The 22,456-nt window shown below is 38.8% G+C and overlaps 1 long non-coding RNA gene across 1 annotated transcript in view; it reads right to left on the bottom strand.

Moving 5' to 3' along the window:
• LOC141279277 (uncharacterized) overlaps positions 1–22,456 on the bottom strand; it is a 490,124-nt gene that overhangs the window by 154,472 nt on the left and 313,196 nt on the right. The window lies entirely within an intron of this gene.

A 22,456-nucleotide genomic window follows, 5' to 3' on the forward strand; every position in this document is an offset into this window, starting at 1 on the left:
TATAGGACACTCCATCCAAAAACAACAGAATACACATTTTTCTCAAGTGCTCACGGAACATTCTCCAGGATAGATCATATCTTGGGTCACAAATCAAGCCTTGGCAAATTTAAGAAAATTGAAATTGTATCAAGTATCTTTTCTGACCACAACGCCATGAGACTAGATATCAATTACAGGAAAAGATCTGTAAAAAATACAAACACATGGAGGCTAAACAATACACTACTTAATAATGAAGTGATCACTGAAGAAATCAAAGAGGAAATCAAAAAATACCTAGAAACAAATGACAATGGAGACACAACGACCCAAAACCTGTGGGATGCAGCAAAAGCAGTTCTAAGGGGGAAGTTTATAGCAATACAAGCCCACCTTAAGAAGCAGGAAACATCTAGAATAAACAACCTAACCTTGCACCTCAAGCAATTAGAGAAAGAAGAACAAAAAAACCCCAAAGCTAGCAGAAGGAAAGAAATCATAAAAATCAGATCAGAAATAAATGAAAAAGAAATGAAGGAAACAATAGCAAAGATCAATGAAACTAAAAGCTGGTTCTTTGAGAAGATAAACAAAATAGATAAACCACTAGCCAGACTTATCAAGAAAAAAAGGGAGAAGACTCAAATCAATAGAATTAGAAATGAAAAAGGAGATGTATTATAAAGGCAAGAAAGTATCACAAACACTGAGACCCCATGCTTTCAATTTGTACTTAATATTAGCAGTTTTTTTTAAAGTGTGGTATAGAATATATTGTAGACTGCAATCCTACAACAGAAAGAAAACAGGCCACCAGATTTTGAATTTCCAAGCTAGATGAGATCTTTGAAGTCCTCTAGTGTGAGGTTAATCTTTTGGTGGTCATGAACCATACACACATTATTTTGTAGAGTCCCCAAGAGTTTTATGAACTTTGCAGAAACCCGAGTCCCCAAAGATCCTCACAGGAAAAGGGCCACAGACTCAGAATTCCTTCATATAGTACAACCTCCCTAAGTGTTCTTGTTAGCAAAATAGAGATAATAATAGTATGGCACGGATGAACCTTGAAAATGTTATGCTAAGTGAAATAAGCCAGTCACAGAAAGACAAATACTGCATGATTCCACTTATATGAAGTATCTAAAATGGTCACATTTATAGATTAAAGAGTGGAATGATGAACGATGGGTGTCAGGGGCTCGGGGGAGTGGGAAATGGGGAGTTATTAATCAATGAGCTTAAATTTCCAGTTAAGCAAGATCAATAAGCTCTAGAGAGATCTGTTGTGCAACACTGTACCTACAGTCAACAAAAATGTACACTTAAAAATTTGTCAGGAGGGTAGATCTCATGTTCAGTGTTCTTATTACAATAAAATAAAATTAAAATAATAACGATACCTACTTTACAGGATCATTGCCAGTACGGAATGAGATAACCTAAGAAAAGTGCTTAAAATATGTGCAATGGGCCCCCCTCATCTAATCTCAGGCCTTCAGTCTGCACTGTGCTCTACTGGACCTCCCTTCAGGACTCATTCTCCAGCTGCTCAGTGTTGTCAGCCGACAGCAATCAGGAGAGTCTGTCCTCTGAAGAGAGTCCTCCTCCCCAAGATCATACATCCTCCTCCCTGGGGACAGCCTCAGTCCAGTGACCGAAAAATGCAAACATATAAAGCCTTGGCCCCAGTGCCTCCTTTCAGCGAAACTCTGAAGAGTACTCCCAGCATCAGAGCTTCTGTGGAATGAGCTGAGGCCTTTGTTGAGAATGGACCACAATTTAACTGTGTCTGATCCTGCTTCCTTCATGCCCCAACAAGGGCTTCTCTAGTAAACTTCTTGCATACAAGTCTCCAAACTAGACTATGCTCTGGAAAACTTGATCTGTGACTGTATTGCCTCCAGAGACACATAAAGCCAAGATGTGTGAGTCAATGGCCAACAGATGAATTCTTAAGAAAGCGGTTGGAGAATCACAATAAGGAGAAATGGCAAGTAAGCGCAGGTTCATGAGAGGCCTCAAGTTCAGCAGGTAATAGAGGACTAGACGGAAAAACTGTCTTTCAACAGTAAGATCTCAATCCCTGAGAGAAATGAAGGGGCAAGTGATTGCCTCAGGCACGAGTGACCTGACGTCCTAGGCAAGTCCAATGACTTAGCTGTTGCAGAACAAGAAAAAGAAAAAGAACAAGCTGCTTCATCATGAGGTCGCTTGCCTCATGCAAGAAGCTGATTGTTGGGAAAGGAAAGCAAGGCAGAATGGAATAAGCAAAATGGCTAAAGAAACTGAGCCCCTGAGCTCTGGATCTACCATCCACTTTGGGAGGGGGGTTCCACTGAGTTTAGGCAGAGCCTGAAAGTGAGACTTCCACAACAGTGACTGGTGAAGTTTAGGAACAAGTTGCTGAGAAGATCGTGAAACTCAGGGACTAAGGAATTCATGGCAGCAACTGGGCTTTAAACTCCAACAGGACTTGACATTTGTGAAGACAGATGCCCCTTAGATGTATGATGTGGTTCTTCTCTGTGCACACTCCCTCCTCTGCTCAGACAAGATCTTATCACATGCCTTGTCATTCCACTGCTCTTCCCTCTGACCTGATACAAAATTGTCATCATTTTGTTACTGATGTGAAGTCTTCCTTTTCTGTAGCTCTTTTTCTATGGCTCTTTTATATGCTGACATAACATAAAAAATGCCTAATACTTTATTAACATAATTTAATAAATACAAATATCAATGTGATTAACAGAGCCGTAGGAGGTGGTATGGATAGCACACTATTCCACTCACCTCTTAAATGGACATTCTGGACAAATCCTATTTTTAGAAATAAAAACTTCCTTCCCACACCTTGCCCCTCTGAGCTCCACCCGAATTTGGAGATGTGTGTTGGGAGATCTTCTCCCAGGTTCTCTTTGTGAGCAGCTCTCAGTATCCTGTTACATTCATCTTTCCATCTTAGTGCTTGGAAATGTCTCCAGTGATTAGCATCAAAAACTGAGAACGAAAAAGCAGATGCTACAAATCAACCAAAGGAAAAGAAAGACAAGGTATTCTATGATGAAAGGTACTAGAGTTTTCCATCAGTGACTGTAATAAAGAAATATAATGTCTAAAGAACACAAGACAGAAATATTAAACTTTGAATCCAGGCCACTGCTATCTAAGGGTCAAATATATTGCTAACTCCAACTGAAGCCATCCATAATATATTATGGTGACTCTTTGAGACACAACTAAAGGTAGAGATAGCATTTCCCGAAAGCTATTGTTTTGTTAAAGTTATTCAAAGGGAGTGTAAGCCCTCGATAACCATGTATTTCTCTCTTGGTCATCTCCAACTTGATCAGTAGCACACACTAAATTTATCATATTAATTTACTGTCATTTTATAAGGAGAAGATTTTGCTCTAGGATGTGTATAAGGATTAGGAAATGTTAAAAGAAAACCACAGCAGCTACTTTGAAGTTATAAGGTTTAGCCAGGTTTTAAATAACACATTCTATTCTCAGACAATATATTCTGACTTGGGGTTTGATTGTTATCTTATGTGCTGGGAAGAGAGAGGAGGTATGCAGGGGGATAATTATTCCTCAATCCTCTGGTTTCCATGAAAATGATTTTCCCTAAATTTTCTTGGCTTCTTTTCCAATTCCCTTGCTCTTTCTTAGAGGTACAGACATGCTTGATGAGAGTTCCAGAGTAGGGACAGGGATTCAATATTAGAAAGGTCCATGTTGCCTCACACCTAAACCTCATTATTCAATATCAGCTCTATTATTATCAAATTGATAGTGGTCTCCATTTGCCTCTTATTTCGTCTTACCTCTCAGTTGGCTTAATATTCAGGTGGGAAAGAAAAGTACTATTTAACCAGCCCCCTCAAAATCTATCATTAAATATAGGATACTGGCTCTGGGGAGGCGAGGAGGTGAAAGAAAATGTTTGGAACATTTTGGGACCGTAGGCAAAGAGTGGCATCTCAACAGAGTCCATGTGGGCTACGTCTAAAAAAAAACAAAAACAAAAAAAACAAAAAAAACTCTAGACCAGGAGCCAGAAAACCTGAGTTTTAAACAAGCTCAGTGTTGCCTTTATCAATTTTGCCCCTACCCAGAGCGAATGAGAACAAATGAGAGAAATTTATTTCAGTCTCTAAACTAGATGATTTCCATGTGTCTAGTTGAGCTCCAATAATTCAGGATCCCAAGGTTAGCTGCCATTTGACCTGCTTATTAATTTCGATAATTACTGGATTCTCCTTTCCTCCTTTTTCTAATAGTTCTCAAAATCTAGGTAAACAAGTTTCCCACCCAGGGACCCCATGCCCATCGTTGAGAAAGACGTCTAGCTTTGGATTCATAAGTTTCTTTATTCTATCTTCATTCTTTCTCTTCAACTCTGACCATAACCTCTCAGTCTTAGCTATGAAAGGGAACGCAACCTTTCTTTCATAAGGCTGGGCCTGGGCATTCCTATAGTCTGAAAGTTGTCATACTATGGCTGTCTTAAATAAAATTTCAAAATATTTCTAAAAAGATTCTCAATGCTTCCTGGGAAGGTATGTCAAAGCTCTAAAACCAAGGAAAAATACATATTTGAAAATGCCCAATCACATATCAAATATAGCTCAGACTATGATGAAGTCTCTGCTCAGCTACTCAGTGCTCTCTAGTAAATACGAATGGCTCAGAAGCAAGGAAAGTGAGAGGAAAGAAGAAAAAGAAGGAAGGAAAAAGAGGGAGGGAGGGAGGGAAGAAGGAAGGAAGGGAGAGAGGGAGGAAGGAAGAAGGAAGGGAGGCAGGCAACATTTATACCATTACATTTACAGGTATTAAGCTAGGCATATTCACATACTTCGTTTCATTTAATTAAGATTAAGCCTGGAGTGTAGCATCAGAATTGCCAGCACCCTGTTGTACATATAGTAACTAATATTTCGAATGGTCCATGAACACACTCCACCAGCTAATTGATTTCTGATTTTCTATTTGAAATGATGCTTCCTAGAGCATGGGTCCAGTACGTCCTGTAAGGGACGACCCTTGTCTTCTTAGTAGCTAAATCTGGCTTTACTGTTTCATTGAGTTTTCGTTCAAGTGCTCAGTCAGTCTTCCCAGTTAGTTGGAGCAAAACTGAGCCAGAACAAAGACTCATCGTTCCGTAGTCCCAGAACTAACTCCTAACGGCCTCATGACTTTCGTGTAATTCAGATCTGATGGAGGCAGAGAGAGGAATGGAGGAGAGTGAGAAAGAGGAGGGAGAGGTGCCCCTACAGATGACCTTGGAGCAGTGTGAATGACGTCTAATGTTCAGCAGTTACAGGCTATCAGCCACTAATATACTCTCTGGGCTGAACAGAGTAGGCCCATTACTCTCAACTGCAATTTGCCATCTGTGAAGTGAGCTGGTGGCTTCAAACAAGACCACAAATTGCACCTGATACCAAAAAAGACAGGGAGGGGATTATGATGTAAAGCCAAGGGAAGAACAGACAGAGACATAGAGTGACCAAAGACTATAAAAGGATAAGAAGAAATAAACTTCAGTCTTCAGAACAGTCCCAAAATGACCCCAACCACTCACAAGAGTGAATTCCTGGATCCTAACAGACTGCATGGAAATTCCTGGGAGCAAAAGTTTGGTATTGTTAGGAGAGATGTGCACAGCTGGAGCTGACAAAACCCTCCCACTATCAGGCAGCCCCTTTCAGTGTGTTGTCACAATTCATTAGCTCCTTCTGACATTCATTTGACATCATTTCAAGAAAGGGACCTAATCACAGCCCAAAGAAAAGAAAGAGACTTTGAAAAGAATGATGGCTGCAGATACAGAGCAGTTCATAAGTTTTAAATAATGACGACGAGGATGATAATGACAACCCATGATGCTGACCAAATGGCTTGTTTTCCTTCTCATTATAAGCAATGCCAGTTGACAGATGTGGCTTTAAAATTGTACATGAAATTGTGTTTAGATCCTGACTCTGCCCCTTAGGAGCTATTATGGACTAAATTGTGTTTCCCCAAGATTCATATGCTCAAGACCTAACCCCCAGTGTGACTGTATTTAGAGACAGAACCTTTTAGGAGAAAATTAAGGTTAAATGAGGTCATAAGAGTATGGCCCTAATCTGACAGGACCAGTGCCATTATGAGAAAAGGAAGATGTGTTGGAGATCTCTCTCTCTCTCTTCACACACACACAGAGGAAAGGCCATGTGAGGACACAGAGGGATGATGGTCATCTGCAACCCAGGAAGACAGGCATCTCTAGAACTCAACTCTACCAGCACCTTGATCGTGGACTTCCAGCCTCCAGAACTGTAAGAAAATAAGTGTCCGTTACTTAAGACACCCAGTCTATGGTATCTTGTTATGGCAGCCTGAGCAGACTAATACAGGAGTAATGTTATCTTAGGCAAGGTATAATGATACCTTGGACAGTTTGGGGGTATATTTAATATTTATTGACTATTGAGGGCTTAGCATGGTGACTGGCACAGAGTAATAACTGTTATCTGTCAGCACCTTCCCACTGACATCCTAAGCAACTATTATGTTGAGGATGCATACGCCCAGGTACCAGGAATCTACTGAAGCTAGGCCACCTGGGAAATAGCAGAGGCCTTTTCAGTCAAAAGTAAGAAGTGGGTGAGAGAACCCTCATTAATCAAACACCTTCTACATACAAGATACTGCAATGAGAACTCCCAAGCTCATCGTCTCATTCTTAAAAAACAACTCTGTGAAGATTATTGCCACTCAGAAAAGTAAAGGGGCTTGACTAAGAACACACAACAGTTACGCAGTGGAACCCAGATCTCATGGACTGCAGAGTCATCATTTAGCATGATCCACATGACGCCTAGGAGGTAAGCCTGTGTGAGTAGGACGTGCAGCCTGGCACTGTGAGCTGCTCACCTGAAACACACACAGGACAAGCAAGCAAAAGAAAGTGGTCTGATCAAACAAAGTATGATCAGTCACGTATCCTGGAGAACTTAAAATCACCTCTTTAGGAATACCTAATTAACATGGGGGAAGTATTATAAGTGAAAAGCAACATATGCAACTTTTTAAAAACTATGATTCCATGTATATATTCATTAAATTTATCTGACATTCACCTGACATTATTTCAGGGAAAAGATACCTCTCATGGTATGCATTTAGATACATACATATTCATACAAGTAAGAGAGGAAAGAAATACACCAAAATGTTTATTTGTAGGAAATTTCTTTGTTCCTTTTCATACTTTCAGTGTTTTCTATAACTTTAAACTAATTATATATTACTTTTTTTTTCCTGAGATCCATACATTAATCAGATTTCTTCAGTTTAAACTTAAATGTCTTTTTTTCTCTGTTCTAGGATTCCATCCAGGATATCACATTACATTTAGTGACCATGTGTCTCTAGGCTCCTCCTGACTGACAGACTCCCAGACTTCTCTTGTTTTTGATGAGCTTAATGGCTTTGGGTATCACTCAAGTATTTTGCAGAATGGTCCTCAACAAAAATATGTCTGGACTGGAGACTACCTGGGCTCTTTGTTGGGGTTGATGGCGGACTCCGGGAGGGCTCGCACCAGTGAGTACTTCCTAGAACTTCTGCTGCTGGTGTCATGGTCCCCACAGTGAGCCAGAGCCACCCCCGCCACTGCGGGAGACCCTCCAACACTAGCAGTTCAAGAGGCGAAGAGGTGCCATTTCTCTTAATTTTTGTCGGATGTGAGCATCATGTTACAGACAGAAAAATAAAGTGTCCTTCCCTTTGGAACTAGAGCAAGGCCCTTTACAAGTAGAATTCTGGCACAACTCTGAACAATAAGGCAACATTCAACATAGGCAGAACGGAGGATAAGGAACCAGGATGGCAGAGTAGAAGGACGTGCTCTCACTCCCTCTTGCGAGAACGCCAGAGTCACGGCTAGCTGCTGGACAGTCATCAACAGGAGGACACTAGAGCTCACCACAAAGGGTACCCCACATCCAAAGACAAAGGAGAAGCCACAATGAGACGGTAGGAGGAACGCAACCACAGTAAAATTAAATCCCATAACTGGTGGGTGGGTGACTCACAGACTGGAGAACACTTATACCACAGAAGTCCTCCCACTGGACTGAAGGTTCTGAGCCCCAGGTCAGGCTTCACAACATGGGGCTCTGGCAACGGGAGGAGGAATTCCTAGAGAATCAGACTTTGAAGCCTAGTGGGATGTGACTGCAGAACTTTGACAGGACTGGGGGAAACAGACACTCCACTCTTGGAGGGCACACACAAAGCAGTGTGCGCATCAGGACCCAGGGGAAGGAGCAGTGACCCACGGGGAGACGGAGCCAAACCCACCTGCTGGTGTTGGAGGGCCTCCTGCGGAGGTGGGGGATGGCTGTGGCTTGCCATGGGGACGGGGACACTGGCGGCAGAGGTTCTGGGGGGTGCTACTTGATGTAAGCCCTCCCAAAGTCTGTCATTGGCCCCACCAAGGAGCCCAGTAGGCTCCAGTATTGGGTTGCCTCAGGCCAAACAACCAACAGGGAGGGAACCCATCCCCACCCAACAGCAGACAAGCAGTTTAAAGTTTTACTGAGATCTGCCCACCAGAGCAACAGTCACCTCTACCCACCACCAATCCCTCCCATCAGGAAACTTGCACATGCCTCTTACATAGCCTCATCCACCAGAGGGCAGACAGCAGAAGCAAGAAGAACTACAATCCTGCATCCTGTGGAACAAAAACCACATTCACAAAAAGACAGACAAGATAAAAAGGCAGAGGGCTATCTACCAGATGAAGGAACAAGATAAAACCCTGGAAACACAACTAAATGAAGTGGAGATAGGCAACCTTCCAGAAAAAGAATTCAGAATAATGATAGTGAAGATGATCCAGGACCTTGGAAAAAGAATGGAGGCAAAGATCGAGAAGATGCAAGAAATGTTTAACACAGACCTAGAAGAATTAAAGAACAAACAAACAGAGATGAACAATACAATAACTGAAATGAAAACTACACTAGAAAGAATCAATAGCAGAATAACTGAGGTAAAAGAACAAATAAGTGACCTGGAAGACAGAATGGTGGAATTCACTGCTGTGGAACAGAATAAAGAAAAAGGAACGAAAAGACATGAAGACAGCCTAAGAGACCTCTGGGACAACATTAAACACAACAACATTCACATTATAAGGGTCCCAGAAGGAGAAGACAGAGAGAAAGGACCAGAGAAAATACTTGAAAAGATTATAGTCGAAAATTTCCCTAACATGGGAAAGGAAACAGCCACCCAAGTCCAGGAAGCGCAGCAAGTCCCATACAGTATAAACCCAAGGAGAAACACACTGAGACACATAGAAAACAAATGGGCAAAAATTAAAGACAATGAAAAATTATTGAAAGCAGCAATGAAATAATGACAACATACAAGGGAACTCCCATAAGGTTAACAGCTGATTTCTCAGTGGAAACTCTACAAGCCAGAAGGGAGTAGCATGATATACTTAAAGTGATGAAAGGGAAGAACCTACAACCAAGATTACTCTACCCGGCAAGGATCTCATTCAGATTTGATGGAGAAATCAAAAGCTTTCCAGACAAGCAAAAGCTAAGAGAATTCAGCACCACCAAACCACCTCTACAACAAATGCTAAAGGAACTTCTCTAACTGGGAAACACAAGAGAAGAAAAGGATCTACAAAAACAAACCCAAAACAATGAAGAAAATGGTCACAGGAACATACATATCAATAATTACCTTAAACATGAATGTATTAAATGCTCCAACCAAAAGACACAGACTGGTTGAATGGATACAAAACAAGACCCATATTTATGCTGTCTACAAGAGACCCACTTCAGACCTAGGGACACATACAGACTGAAAGTGAGGGGATGGAAAAAGATATTCCATGCAAATGGAAATCAAAAGAAAGCTGGAGTAGCAATACTCATAACAGATAAAATAGACTTTAAAATAAAGAATGTTACAAGAGATAAGGAAGGAGACTACATAATGATCAAGGGATCAATCCAAGAAGAAGATATAACAATTATAAATAAATATGCACCCAACAGAGGAGCACCACAATACATAAGGCAACTGCTAACAGCTATAAAAGAGGAAATTGACAGTAACACAGTAAGAGTGGGGGACTTTTAACACCTCACTTACACTAATGGACAGATCATCCAAAATGAAAATAAATAAGGAAACAGAAGCTTTAAATGACACAATAGACCAGATAGATTTAATGGATATTTATAGGATATTCCATCCAAAAACAGCAGATTACACTTTCTTCTCAAGTGCGCACAGAACATTCTCCAGGATAGATCACATCTTGGGTCACCAATCAAGCCTCAGTAAATTTAAGAAAATTGAAATAATATCAAGCATCTTTTCTGACCACAACGCTATGAGATTAGAAATGAATTACAGGGAAGAAAACGTAAAAAACACAAATACATGGAGGCTAAACAATATGTTACTAAATAAGCAAGAGATCACTGAAGAAATCAAAGAGGAAATCAAAAAATATCTAGAGACAAATGACAATGAAAACACAATGATCCAGAACGTATGGGATGCAGCAAAAGCAGTTCTAAGGGAAGTTTATAGCTATACAAGCCTACCTCAAGAAACAAGAAGAATCTCAAATAAACAATCTAACCTTACACCTAAAGGAACTAGAGAAAGAAGAACAAACAAAACCCAAAGTTAGCAGAAGGAAAGAAATCATAAAGATCAGAACAGAAATAGAAACAAAGAAAACAGTAGCAAAGATCAATAAAACTAAAAGCTGGTTCTTTGAGAAGATAAACAAAATTGATAAACCATTAGCCAGACTCATCAAGAAAAAGAGGGAGAGGACTCAAATCAATAAAATTAGAAACGAAAAAAGAGAAGTCACAACAGACACCGCTGAAATACAAAGCATCCTAAGAGACTACTACAAGCAACTCTATGCCAATAAAACAGACAACCTGGAAGACATGGGCAAATTCTTAGAAAGGTATAACCTTGCAAGATTGAACCAGGAAGAAATAGAAAATATGAACAGACCACTCACAAGTAACGAAATTGAAACTGTGACTAAAAATCTTCCAACAAACAAAAGTCCAGGACCAGATGGCTTCACAGATGAATTCTATGAAACATTTAGCGAAGAGCTAACACCCATCCTTGTCAAACTCTTCCAAAAAATTGCAGAGGAAGGAACACTCCCAAACACATTCTATGAGGCCACCATCACCCTGATACCAAAACCAGACAGAGATACTACCAAAAAAGAAACTTACAGACCAATATCACTGATGAATATAGATGCAAAAATCCTCAACAAAATACTAGCAAACAGAATCCAACAGCACATTAAAAGGATCATACACCATGATCAAGTGGGATTTATCCCAGGGATGCAAGGATTCTTCAATATATGCAAATCAATCAATGTGATTCACCATATTAACAAATTGAAGAATAAAAACCATATGATCATTATCTCAATAGATGCAGAAAAAGCTTTTGACAAAATTCAACACCCATTTATGATAAAAACTCTCCAGAAAGTGGGCATAGAGGGACCCTACCTCAACATAATAAAGGCCATATACGACAAACCCACAGCAAACATCATTCTCAATGACGAAAAACTGAAAGCATTTCCTCGAGATCAGGAACAAGAGAAGGATGTCCATTCTCACCACTATTATTCAACATAGTTTTGGAAGTCCTAGCCACAGCAATTAGAGAAGAAAAAGATTTAAAAGGAAAACAAATTGGAAAAGAAGAAGTAAATCTGTCACTGTTTGTAGATGACATGATACTATACATAGAGAATCCTAAAAATGTCACCAGAAAACTACTAGAGCTAATCAATGAATTTGGTAAAGTTGCAGGATACAAAATTAATGCACAGAAATCTCTTGCATTCCTATACACTAATGATGAAAAATCTGAAAGAAAAATTAAGGAAACACTCCCATTTACCACTGCAACAAAAAGAATAAAATATCTAGGAATAAACCTACCTAGGGAGACAAAAGACCTGTAGGCAGAAAACTGTAAGACACTGATGAAAGAAATTAAAGATGATACCAACAGATGGAGAGATATACCATGTTCTTTTATTGGAAGAATCAATATTGTGAAAATGACTATACTACCCAAAGCAATCTACAGATTCAATGCAATCCCTATCAAATTACCAATGGCATTTTTTTTACAGAACTAGAACAAATAATCTTACAATTCGTATGGAGACACAAAAGACCCGGAATAGCCAAAGCAGTCTTGAGGGAAAAAAACAGAGCTGGAGGATTCAGGCTCCCTGATTTTAGACTATACTATAAGCTACAGTAATCAAGACAAAATGGTACTGGCACAAAAACAGAAACACAGTTCAATGGAACAAGATAGAAAGCCCATTTATAAACCTATGCACCTATGGTCAACTAATCTATGACAAAGGAGGCAAGGATATACAATGGAGAAAAGACAGTCTCTTCAATAAGTGGTGCTGGGAAAACTGGACAGCTACATGTAAAAGGATGAAATTAGAACACTCCTTAACACCAAACAGTAAAATAAACTCAAAATGGATTTGAGACCTAAATATAAGTCCGGACACTATAAAACTCTTAGAGGAAAATACAGGAAGAACACTCTTTAACATATATCACAGCAAGATCTCTTATGATCCACCTCCTAGAGTAACAAATAAAAACAAAAATAAACAAATGGGACCTAATGAAACTTAAAATCTTTTGCACAGCAAAGGAAACCATAAACAAGACAAAAAGACAATCCTCAGAATGGGAGAAAATATTTGCAAATGAATCATCGGACAAAGGATTAATCTCCAAAATATACAAACAGCTCATGCAGCTCGATATTAAAGAAACAAACAACCCAATGGGCAGAAGACCTAAATAGACATTTCTCCAAAGACATACAGATGGCCAAGAAGCACACGAAAAGCTGCTCAACATCATTAATTATTAGAGAAATGCAAATCAAAAGTACAATGAGGTATCACCTCACAGCAGTTAGAATGGGCAGCATCAGAAAATCTAGAAACAACAAATGCTGGAGAGGGTGTGGAGAAAAGGGAACCCTCTTGCACTGTTGGTGGGAACGTAAATTGATACAGCCACTATGGAGAACACTATGGAGGTTCCTTAAAAATCTAAAAATAGAATTACCATATGATCCAGCAATCCCATTACTGGGCATATACCCAGAGAAAACCATAATTCAAAAAGACACAGGGACCCCAATGTTCACTGCAGCACTATTTACAATAGCCAGGTCATGGAAGCTTCCTAAATGCCCATTGACAGACGAATGCATAAAGAAGATGTGGTACATATATACAATGGAATATTACTCAGCCATAAAAAGGAACGAAATTGGGTCATTTGTTGAGATGTGGATGGATCTAGAGACTGTCATAAAGAGTGAAGTAAGTCAGAAAGAGAAAAACAAATATCGTATATTAACGCATGTATGTGGAACCTAGAAAAATGGTACAGATGAACCGGTTGGCAGGGCAGAAGTTGAGACACAGATGTAAAGAACAAACGTATGTACACCAAGGGGGGAAAGCTGTGGGGGTGGGGGGGTGGGGATGGATTGGGCGATTGGGATTGACATGTATACACTGATGTGTATAAAATTGATGACTAATAAGAACCTACTGTATAAAAAAGTAAATAAAATAAAATTTCAAAATTAAAAAGAAAACAATGCAAATTCAACAGCTATTACATATGAATTATCTAATGGTGTGCTATTTTAATTATATACTAAGGGAAGAATCATCCTAAATACATTAAAATAATTATGTATTTATACAAAAAATAAAAAAGAAATATGTCTGATGTTCTTTCATGATTGGGTTGGCGTTATGTGTTTTGGGGAGAAAGAAAACTGAGGAAAATTGGCATCTCTATCACACCATATCTAGGGTATATACTATCATTGTGACTTTGTTGATTTTGAGGTGGCATTTGTCAGATTTTTCCACTGTAAAGTTACTCTTTTTCCCCCCTTTCCGTACTGTGCTCTTTGGAAGGAAGTCACAGTGAGTAGCTTGCACTTAGACAGTGGGGAGTTAAGTCCCACCTTCTTGAGGGCCGAGTATCTATATAAACTATTTGGAATTCTTCATGAGAAATGTGTCTGTTTCCCACCATTTATTTATTTATTTAATCACCTACTTATATCGGTATACATTCATGGATGCTTACTTCATACTTTAGGATGTAATTCAATACTACTTTATTTTGTTGCTGAAATGGTTTCAAGCTTTAGCCATTGGGAGCTCTTCAGTTGGCTCCTGTGTCCCTTGGACATATTCCATCATTGCAGGTATTTTGTTTTGTATTTTAGAGCAATTGTTTACTTTCTGGTACTAAAAGATGCTCCAGTTTCATATATGTCCTGCCATAGTCCTAGAATCAGCCATTTTATCCATTCTGAGAGTCTCTGTCTTTTAAATGGAATATTTAGACCATTTATATTAAAGTGATTATTGATATAGTGGGTTTAATATCCACCATGTTTGTAACTATTTTCTATTTATTCTGTTTGCTTGTCCTCCATGCCCTCTTCTTTTGCCTTCTCTTATTTTAATAAAGCATTTTATGATTCCATTTTTATCTTTTCTCTTAGCATATCACTTATACTTCTCTCTTAAAGTTTTTGGTGGCTGCTATAGGGTTTCCAATATACATTTTGGACTAATCTAATCCTACTTTGAAATAACACTATACTACTTCACGTGTAATGCAGGTATCTCAAAACAGAATATTCCTAATTCCTCCCATTCATTTTTTATGACATTACTGTCACTTATTTCACTTATCCATATGCTATAACCAGCCAACTCAATATTACTATCATTAAATGGTTATTTTTAGATCAATTAAGACCAAAAAAATTTAAATATTTTATTTTACTCTCACTTATTAGTTCTCTGATATTCTTCCTTTCTTTATATAGATCCATATTTCTGACCTATATAATTTTCCTTCCCCCTGAAGAGCATTAATCAACAGTTCTTGCAGGGCAGATCTGCCGATGACAAAAGTAAAAGTCTTTGTTTCTCCTTTACTTTCAAATAATCATTTCACTGGATATAGAATTCTAGATTGGTGGGTTTTATTTTCAACACTTTAAATAGTTCACTCCACTCTCTTCTTGCTTGCATATTTTCTTATGAGAAGTCCACTATAATTCTTATCCTTGTTTCTCTATAGTTAAGGTTTTTTTTTTTCTCCAGCTTCTTTCAAGATATTCTCTTTCTCTTTGGTTTTCTGAAGACTGAATAGATATGCTAGCAGTAGTTTTGTTATGTTTTGATATTGATTCTACAAAGTATTCTCTGAGCTTCCTGAGTTTGTGCTTCAGTGGTTTTGAAATATTTTCAGCCATTAGTCAATATTTCTTCTGCTTCCTTCTCTCTTTCTTCTCCTTTTGGCATATACACCTTTTGAATTCATCCTACAGTTCTTGGATGTTCCAGGCTGTTTTTTCTTTTCTTCCATTCTTTCTTTTTTCTCTTTCTTTCTTTCTTTGCATTTCAGTTTGCAAAGTTTCTACTGACTTATCTTCAAGCTCACGGGTTGTTTCCTCAGCAATGTCTACTCTACTGATTAGTCCATCAAAGGCCCTCATTTGTGTTATAGTTTTTCATTTCTAGCATTTCTTTTTATTATTTCTTCCATCTCTATGCCTGTATTGCCCATCTATTCTTCTATGCTATCTACTTTTTCCATTAGAGCCCTTAATATATTCATCACAGTTATTGTAAATTCCTCATTTAACATGTCCAACATCCGTGTCATATCTGAGTCTGGTTCTGATGTTTGCTTTGTTTCTTATGACTGGTTTCTTCTTGCCTTATAATTTTTCGTTAAATGTTGAACACATTAGGTAATAAAAAAATTTAGGTAAACAGGCCTTTAGTGTGAGAATTTACATAAATCTGGCTAGGATTTAATGTTTTTAGAATCCATAAGTGCCAGAGGCTTCAAATTCCTCAAATGTCCTTGCTTTTGTCTCTCCTCTTGACTTTGGCCTACCCTAAGTACTCCTCCTCGGAAAGAGTTTGTGGCTTACAGCTCTTTCAGCTGGAATATGCTGATGTTACACTAGAGCCCTACTGATGTAGGCATAAGGTATTGGAGAAAAGAAGAATTCTATATTCTTATGATTAAATCCTAGTCTTTAGTGGGTCTGTCTTCTTGGGTTGTCACCTTCACAAGTGTTGATCCAGTGGTATGTGTCCCCACTCCCCACCACCACCTCAGGTGAGACAAGAAGGTTAAAGGGTGCTAAAGTAGGGGAAATGAACTTTTCCCAGCTGTGATGAGGCTCTTGTAAAGTCCTTCCTTCTGAAGAGTAGTCCTTTGTTTTCCTGAACATATTTCGCAATGGTTACTTTATCCCTTCCCCTGTCAGAGCCCTTTGAAGGGGGTATTTCTCAGTTCTTACCATGAGATTCCAGTGGAGTTCCTGGAGGTAAAATCTACAAAACTGGTCTTCCAGGAGTTTCTCATTTCACACTAGAGTATACTCAGCCTCCAGCAACTTATCAAAACTATCAGTGAAGTGTTGCTACCACGTATGGCTCTTGGTTTTCACCAGTCTCTCCAGATTCCAGGGTGACGCTTTGTCCTACTGCCTCAATTCTTTGAAGGGTCCATAAGTGTCATCATTTTCTACTTGGTAAGTTTTTTCCTGTTGAAAAGATGGGAGTGATGGCTTCGAAGTTCTTTCCATGTTGGAGTTGAAACCAAATATCTGTATATTGCTTTTGTAATCAGGAACAATGTTAAAAGAAAGAAAAAAAAAAACTTTCACTGTAAATACTGGTTTACCGAAGCCCTTATGCCCAATCTTAACTTAACTGTTAGGGATAAAAAATTAACTATTTTTATTTTTATACTAAATTTCTGTAAGTAGGGGTACTGCATTCTACGGCTTAGGTCAGACCCTATGTAAATGTTCAGTGTAGCACCATTGCTGGAGTGTGATGTTTGCCTAAAAATAGATTCAAACCATATTTATACCTCCTACCATCAGGGCAAAGCCACTTAACCATTCAGCTTCCTTATTTGTCAACCTAGGGTAGTATTTATATCATAGGGATGTTATAAGAATGAAATGACATAATCTACGTGGAAAGCACTGTATAAACTACAGACTTCTATTCCTATACAAACAATATATTGGTCAGAAGCCTTTTACTAGTATGGATTCTCTGTGTCTCTGTGTCTCTGTCTTTCTGTCTCTCTGTCTCTCTGTCTCTCTCTCTCTCTCTCACACACACACACACAAACACACATATTTCCTGGGGCTGTGACAGATCCATCTCATCAGAAATGAAAATGCTATTTACCTTTCCAACAAATCATTCCAAAATGCTAATCAAGCATCCTTTATAGGCTGCCTTTTGGCCCTTCTTCAGATAGAATTTTCTTTCATGAATCCAAAGGCAACCATTTGCCATATTCCCAACTATCACATCCATGGAATCAAGAGCATGAGAGAAAAACAGACGTAAAAGACATTGTGTGGACTGAAAATGAGTCACTGGGATGCCCACCTAATCTCACAGTGGGAACAACATAAAGGAAAAGATGACAGACTAGAGGATTTTGTAAGTCTCCCTTTCTGGCACATTCCCCAACATCACAGAAACCCCCCCCCCGCCATCTCTCCAAATGTTTCCTTAATGGAGCTGAAGAAACAGTGTCTAATTCCAATTTCTCATGTACCATAAGCTGAGCTTTCCCAATAAACAAGAAGTTAGGAAGTTGCAAGTTCATTAGGAAGTCAACAGTGCATTGACAACTGTGTGAAAAGTTCAGTGGTTCAGAGGCAATTCCATGCATAAGACACGTGGTCTCTTCCCTTACAAATGGGCCTCCAGATGTTTAATTATGATCCCATGGATGAGAAAGGAAAAAGCTTCCCTCCTACTCTCTGGGTATACTTCTTGTTACATACACACGGTCTTTGTTGTGTTGGGGTGGGTGGAAGATGAGAGAGAGAGTAGAAGAATTGGAATAGTATGAAGGAGAAGGTTTCAACCCTGTAGTCAATGACTGGTAAGTTAGAATGTTAATTGCCTGGAAATGAGAGGTATCTTTTAGATTAAACTTCCAAACTGGCTGCACATTATCAGGAGAGTTTCATAAAAGTCCTCATTCTAGAGGCTCAGCATTTAGTGAACAAATCCCTGTTTTTATATTATCCTAATCTACATGATTCATGACATGATAGGTTTCACATCCGATGAACCTTATTCTTCTGAACATGAAAACAAATCTCAATCCCTAGTGTCTATTTGGCTTATTCTGCGACACTCTAGTTCCCCACGGTTTGGCAGCAGAACTGCTCTTTCCGCCCCTTTGATTCTCTAATTAATCTGCAATAAATGAAGGCTCCAAATGTTTCATGGCACTTCAGTTTCCCATTCCCCTCTGGTATTTGGAGGGAAAACTGAACACACAGCAAGACCTTTGAACAAGAAGTAATAGCTGTTAAAGTGAAACACAATGCAAAGGTTTCCTAACCATGAGTTCATAGTACGTGTGTTCATAAAAAGTGATGTGCTTGCTGCCTGCAGCAAAACCACATGCTCTCTGTTTTCAGCTGATCAGTGTTGCTGTGAGGTAGAGTACATGTCTGAACTCAAGAAAGAATTAAAGGGACAGAATGATAATTCTATCTCCAGAGGCCACACAATAATGGTGCTGAGTTAAAATGCAGTGAGTTTTAGATTCCACTCAGTAGAACTAGCATAGAATTATGGAAAAATAATTATACTTGTAAACCAAGACTGGGGATTGAATTGGATAGGGATTTGCTACTTTCCAGCTAATTGACTTCACGAAAGAAGAATAATTATCACATAGCAAAACTGTGACAAAATAATGGATATAGAGAGACACTGCCCAGTACCTGGTCAATAAAGGCTGTTTGCCTAAAATAAGGTGAAACAGACATTGTAATATTTTGTTTAAATATCATATTTATGGCTTCCCTGGTGGCGCAGTGGTTGAGAATCCGCCTGCCGATGCAGGGGACACAGGTTCATGCCCCAGTCCGGGAAGATCCCACATGCCGCGGAGTGGCTGAGCCCGTGAGCCATGGCCGCTGAGCCTGCGCATCCGGAGCCTGTGCTCCACAACGGGAGAGGCCACAACAGTGAGAGGCCCACATACCGCAAAAAAAAAAAAAAAAAAAAAAAATCATATTTATGTCTTGTATATAGAGGTTGTATTAGTCTGCTAGGGCTCTCATAACAAAATACCACAGACTGGGTGGTTTAAGCAACAGAAACTTATTTTCTTACAGTTTTTGAAGCTTGAAGTTCAAGATCAAAGTGCTGGCAAGTTTGGATTCTCTTGAGGCCTCTCTCCTTGGCTTGCAAATGGCCCTTCTTTCTGTGTCCTCGCATGACTTTTTCTCTCTGCACATGCATTCCTGATGTCTCTCTGTTCTTATAAGGGCACTAGTTTTAATTGGATTAGAGCCCCATCATTATGACCTCATTTAATCTTAGCTACCTCTTTAAAGGCCCTGTCTCCAAGTACATTTACACTGGGGATTAGGGCTTCAACATATGAATTGGGGGGGGGGAGACACAATCGAGTTCATTAGAGAGATATTATAAATACCATCATATAATATATGAATACCACTTTAAGATTTTTAAAAAAACCTTTCTGTACCTTTTCGAGAAATTCACGAGAAAATATAAAACAGCAAATCTAGTTTTTCTCTGAACAAGAGTAAAGCATGTTTGTCCCCACCCTATCTCTGTTTCTGCAAAGTAAGCATCATTTTTGGTTTCTAAGACACTTGAATATCTGGCTCTAATTGTGAACCATCCTAGAAATAGTTAAGTTGACTATACATCCTCCCACTGGAGGTAAGAACCTAACCATTTCCTTTTTTAAAGTCTTGCCAATAAACTAAGAATTGAAGGACAGAGAGGTACTTAGTGATAAGTTCAAATATTGGTAAAATGTGAGTAAGATTCACATAACCAGCTTCTGTAGTGACCTACTGGGTGATCTGCTGATTCTTCTAGGTTTCATTCACTATTATAATTATTCTCTCACACTCCACAAATAAAGAGGATAATTCTGTTCTCTAGAGAACACATGTATAATATGAAGTTGTTCCTACTATATTATATATACACATATATATTATATATATACACATATATCATATATTAAATGTATATATATAACCCAATGAACCCCATTCTCTCCCTTATCTAATCAATTGCATTTAGAGCTGCCAAAGTTAGCATTCTACAATACTATTTAGATCATTGCACTTCTTCCTACAAAAATATCAAGAACCTATTAGGGTTTCCTCTTATTTTGCCTACTAAATTTTTCTCAAATTTCTCAGGATGGCCTCTGAAATCTTTCCCCAGTGCTCCCCCCATCCAGATCACCAGCATCATTTCTTACATCCCAAGTCAAACCCGCCACTACAAGGAAGGAGTAGAGTTTTCAGGCATTCTCTCCAAAGCACTAAGTTCCAGCACAATCATGCATTAGACCAGAGGCTCTGCTTGCTCAGAGACTTTGTCTTTTCACCTTCGATTCCCTCATTTCACAGAGGATAGGGCCTAGTACATAAAGGGTAAATAAAAGATAAGTGATCAAGAGAGGGAATGTCTCCTTGTTCCTTTCTACCTATCTAAAATCTGTTTCTAAATCATCCCCCTCCAGGAACTCTTTTAAGACTAATCCGTCTGACTTATCGACCTTTGACTATGTGGTCTCCATTCTCATACTTTGATTAGAACTCGGTGACAAGCACTTATTGACAAGTTGCTTTGAGGATGTTATTTCATTAGAAAGCCATTTAAGAAGAATGTTCCATGTCACCCAGAAGGTAGAATAAACCTTTGTGCATAGTACATTCAAATGTTAATTTTGACCAACAATTTGAACTAACACTTCATTCATTTTCATAGCCCATACCACCGCTTATTTCTGAAGATTTAAACAAAGCCAGTAGATAGAGCAATTCATTATTAAAGTGTTTTAAAATGCTTACTTTTTGTCAGGAATTGGACTGACAACTGATTTTACACACGCTATTTCCCATGATCCCCACAGAAACCTTTGAAGGAAACTGAGACTAAACCAGTTGACCCACTAACTCAAGGTCACAGAGTAAGCAAGCCAGGATCAAAATGCAAAGCATTCTGACTCCAGAGCCCCACATATGTTTTGATGCCTTTAAGATTAGATTGTCTACTTACTCCTTTGTCAGAGAAAGACCTTGCAGGATGTTTCTCCTTCACGTGTTCTACAAGGAGAGAAATCAGTAGGCAGAGATTGACTTCTATGCTTTCTCTCTAAACACAGATAGCTTTGAGGGAGAAAGAGAATCCTATTTAATACAGTCAACTTGATTTCGTCTAAATCGGCAGACATGCAAAGAGGTCATCTAGGTAAGTCCCCTGCCATCAAATAAAAACACACTTTAAATATTCAGGATTAATTATTGATCATCTTTAGACATTTTGACTATGTAACCAGTGTCTGGAGAGCCACTAAAATAGTATTATGCAGGCTTCCATATCCCTTATATGGGTCAGTGTGGAACTGCCTCAGTATTTTAGCAAATTTTGCAGAATTCTCTAGCATTCCCTCAATTAAAGGAGTCATGACTATGTGTAGCTTTTTACTGTTTGGGTCTCTTTCTTTAAATCCAGCTAAATATTTTTCAAGTTATTAATTACAGATTGCTTCAATCTTTGCGCTGGTGAGAGGAAAAGATTAAAAACTCGTGTGCATACCAAAGGAGATGATTTCAAGCAAAGGCAAAGTAAATTCTTCAGCAAAGATCTAGAGGATGAAAGGAAATGTTTTTAAAAAACATCTGAAATCAAGAAGCTTACATATGCCTGAGTTCTGATTGAAGTCTGGTTGGATGTGATTGCAGAGAGTTCCTGATTCCACAGATGAGTTTTAATCCTGTCAGCTGAGGTTGACAGGAACACCGTTTGCTAGCTGATTTTGTAAGTAGATCATCTCACTCCTTGTGTTTTTATTTAAAAGATGCAAATTAAGATATTTCCTTCTTGGAATGAGTTGAAGTTGGAGGAAAAGGGAAGATATTCTGAGTTTTGAGACCCTTTATTAAATGCTCCAGGGATACCTAACTGCTAGAAAACTGAAATGGCATTGCAAGGAAAAGAAATATCTCTTTATAGATAGTGGTGTGTGTGTGTGTGTGTGTGTGTGTGTGTGTGTGTGTGTGTGTGTGTGTGTGTGTTACAAACTGTCAGAATGACGCATAAAGTCAAGCAGTGCAAAAACCATTCATCTTAGCAAGTCCTAGGGTTGGATATTGAGTTAAGCTCATTTAGAAAGATAAACCTCCAGGATCTCACATTAGTCCCCATCAAGCC

The sequence above is a fragment of the Tursiops truncatus genome, chromosome 8 (assembly GCF_011762595.2).
Source record: "Tursiops truncatus isolate mTurTru1 chromosome 8, mTurTru1.mat.Y, whole genome shotgun sequence".
Lineage (NCBI taxonomy): Eukaryota > Metazoa > Chordata > Mammalia > Artiodactyla > Delphinidae > Tursiops > Tursiops truncatus.